Source organism: Marmota marmota, unplaced genomic scaffold (genome assembly GCF_001458135.2).
Source record: "Marmota marmota marmota unplaced genomic scaffold, marMar, whole genome shotgun sequence".
Taxonomy (NCBI): Eukaryota; Metazoa; Chordata; class Mammalia; order Rodentia; family Sciuridae; genus Marmota; species Marmota marmota.
This window is the reverse complement of record NW_026000211.1, coordinates 23,985,305-23,989,375: the sequence shown is the minus strand read 5'-3', so window position 1 is coordinate 23,989,375 and position 4,071 is coordinate 23,985,305.

Sequence of the window (4,071 nt, the reverse complement as noted above, 5' to 3'; positions counted from 1 at the left end):
CAGCTGTTGTTTCAGAGAGTTCATTCATGTCAGCAGCAATTAAAAAGTCCTTTGTTTTCTAAACATGCTTCCCAAGCTTGCCTTGAAGGGCTTCACAAACAAGGATGCCTGCAGCTTGAGGAAAGGAATCTTTATTGTGTGTGGCAGACAGGGTGTGCCACGTTCATTTCCCTGTCTTGTTCCATGATTTGCGGCAGGTACGCCCGTTCATCTTCTGACAATGAAGTTTTATATATAGAAAAATCCTGGGTCACCACTTTGCCATTTTGAGATACGACTTCTTCCAGCCATGAGTTAGAGCATATTTCTAGATGGGAAGCAAATCAAACCGCGTTTTGGGGACTGCTTTTCTTGGTGTTTTTTTTTTTTTTTCATTTTACTTTGCAAATGCATCCTTGGTACTTGAGCCTCAACAGCCTGATTTTGCCTCACTGTCAGGTGAGGTGGGTCCTATTGGATATTATCTCCTGCTCCTGTACATACTTCGGATTTCAGGTTTGGGTACCTGAAGGATGGAGGGAGAGACATGTGAGATCATTGCAGAGTATCAAAAAGGCAGGTTCTTAGCCAAGCGCAGTGACACACGCCTATAATCCCAGGGGCTCTGGAGGCTGAACCAGGAGGATCCAGAGTTCAAAGACAGCCTCAGGCGCTAAGCAACTCAGTGAGACCCTGTCTCTAAATAAAATACAAAATAGGGCTGGGGACGTGGCTCAGTGGTTGAGTGCCCCTAAATTTAATCCCCAGTACCCTCCCTGTCCCGCTCCTACCAAAAAAAGGCAAGTTCTTTCCCCATCAGTTCTCTTATCCTCTCTCAAGAGCAAGTGAGTTCATTCTTTCTGGAGGGTTAGAGAAAATATGCATGACATTCTCCTGCCTAAATGTTACTCCTGTGAATTGGCACCTCACACATATTAAGATAAATGTCTACTATGAACATTTATAAATATTAGTGTTATCAATCCAAGTGTGTATCTTTTAGATTGCTACACATGCAAAATTTCCAATTTTAATTATTCATGTGTGTGCAGTGGTGGTGCTGGTCGGGTGGCGGGAGTGACTAGAATACTACTCAAATAACAAGTCCTTTCTGGTTTTGTTGGGTTACTAGGCTTTTTGTTTTGGGAGAAGAGGATGGGGTGAGGGTAGGGAGAGTGAACTAAGGAAATGAATTTATAGTAAACTGAAAAGCCGAACTTTTGCATGGACAGGAGGAATAGTTTTCCCTTAGCTTTTTAAACAATCAAAATGAGCAACTGGCCTTTCACGTGAGATATTCGTTTACCTACTTGACAATGATTTATATATTTTAGCAAATATAAAACAACAACAAGATCAACAACAACATGCACGCCACAGTCTAGGGAAAAATGAAGGTAGAATAGGACAAAATATTTGCAATTCAAGTTTTATAAATCTATAGATTCCCTAAAGTCTGGTGACATTAAGTAAAGAGCAATCATATATGTATTTTAGAGATGATTTTTCAAAAGTGAAGCTTTTGAATATCTTGCAAGCTGGCTGGTGTGCACACGTCTGGACTCTGTGGTCGCCACGTGATTGATGTGAGCTCAACCTTTTCTTAGCTGGAAAGCTGCCCTTAGCAATAGCATTCTCTTCTCTCACAGTGTCTGAGATTTCTCATAAAAGACAGCCAGAGCAGTCTAAGGCGTAACATCCTGATCCGTCTATATTACAAAGCACTTCTCTTCTGCTGCTCTTATGAAAGAAAAGATCAAGATAATCCTAGTTTATAGAGTTAGAATTGATCTTAAATCAGCTAGTCCACATCTTGCTTTGCATAAAAGGAGGCAGCATTAGGGAGATTAAGCGATTGGCGCAGTTACATTCTACTTAGCAACAAAGCCAGGATCTGAACCCAAGTCTTTTGACTAAGTCAATTCCAAATATCAAATTAGAAAACTTGGCAAAAATGTACTAGGTGATTTTTTTTTTACTGCTTTATTGCAATGTATTTTACATACCATAAAATTTACCCATTTGATGTGTATGGTGATTTTTAAAGTATGTTCTCAAACTTGTATGACTTTCACTGAATGTGAGAGCATTTCAACAGTCCCCTCAAAAATGTCCCCATTAGGTGTCATATCCTGTCCACCCCCAATTGCCTGTGTCCACTCCAGCCCTTGTGTAATCTGTGATCTACTTTCTATTTTATGAATTTTGTCTATTCTGAACATGTGGAATATATCCACTATGTGATCTTTTGTGGCTGGTTTTATATGGAATAGTGTTTTAAGGACCATTTATGTAGTAGTAAGTATCAGTACTTCATTCTTTTAAAATTTCAAATAATATTCTGTTGTATAAGTAGACCACATTTTATTTGTCCATTCATCAGTTGATGACCATTTGGGCTGTTTCTACTTTTGGGATATTACAAATAATGTTGCTATGGATATTGTGAATAAGTTTTTGAAGGTGCATATATTTTAATTTCTCATGGATATATACCTGGGGATGAAATTGTTAGGTCATACAGTAACTCTATGTTTAATATTTTGTGCTACTGCAGAATAGTTTTCTATAAGCTTGTTTTAAAAATAAAGTCAAGAACTAGAGGAAGATGGCGGCGAGGGGAGTGCATTGCCCCCGTGTGCTGCTTCACTGTGTGGGAGTATGACAAGTCAGGACGGCTAAAGGCTATCTTGTTAGGAATTTCCAGCAATAGTGGGGTGCTCCAGAACCTGGAGGAAGGATTTCCATCGCACGAGGATCGGCTACGGGGACTCAAACGCGAGAGATTTGTCGCACGGAGGGTAACACTGCTTATTCAGCAAATCGCCCCGCGGCTAGAGTCTGCAGCGCGCGCTGGGAAACGAGGAGATAGCGACGCAGGGATACAGCGATGCAGTTTCTGCCAGCCGTGCAAGCACCGTACTCAGGGCTGAATTCTGGGTTCGAGACGGGGGAAGGAAGCGGTCCATTTCGGTTCTCCACACCGGTCAGACCACAGAGGAGGCCAGCGGCCACCATGTTGGAGAGCTGACGTCACCATCCCTGTTTTCGACTGACCGCAGCTCATTCAGCCATAGAACAGGTAATTTCAGGCTGCCATTCGCCTGCGACTTGCGGACAGATTGCTCGGGCTCAGTGCCTGGGTGCTTCTTAGAGCCTGCTCTTATCGGAGCGTACACCGAGCACGGAGCGGCCAAGTTCCGGCTCCCGGAACTGCCCTGGCCCAGGGCTAGGAGCCCGCGGAAACTGCTTCTCGGTCCGGGTCCCGCTGAGGGCCGGTCAGGACTCACCTGTTGCTTTGGTTGCCCGGCAAGGGGAACGAAATGCTGCCATTCGCATAGGATACCAACATGGCAGAGATCTGATGTCATCAGAAAGCGGCAGAGGAGAGAACTTCATCAATACCAGCGGCGACAGAAACAGTTGGTCTCCTGGTAGGGGGGGTGAGGCACAGACACCCGAGTCTCCTCAATTTGTCGTCGAGCCAGAGGGGAGGAGCCGGGCCGCCGCCAGCGCCCGGAGCAGGCCCAGCGGCTCGCCAGCGTGGTGACCGCGTGACCCCAATTGGAGAGGGGGCGGAGCGGAGCCGCCACCCGCACCCGCAAGGTGGGCAGACCCGCGACCCAGTGGTACATGGGCGTGGTAGGAGGGGCAGGGCAGAGCCGCCGTTCGCGCTTGCAAGGTAAACAGACCTGTGACAGCCTGGCGGGTCAGGCCCAGTGGCCTGCCAGTGTGGTACACACGTCACCCCAACTGGAGTAGGGGCAGAGCAGATCCTTCTCCCACGCCCGGATCAGGCCCTGCCGGTGTGGTGGTCACGTGACCCCAATTGGAGTGGGGGCGGAGCGGAACCGCCACCCGTGCCCGCAGGGTGAGCAGACCTGTGACCAACCTGCAGATCAGGCCCAGGGGTCCGCAGGCGTGGTAGGAGGGGCAGGGCAGATCCGCCGCCCGCGCCTCCAAGGTAGGCAGACCTGCAACAGACCGGCGGATCAGGCCCAGGAGCCTGCCGGCGTGGTACACACACCACCCTAATTGGAGTAGGGGCAGAGCAGAGTCGCCGCCCGTGCCAGGAACAGGCCCAGCGTCCTG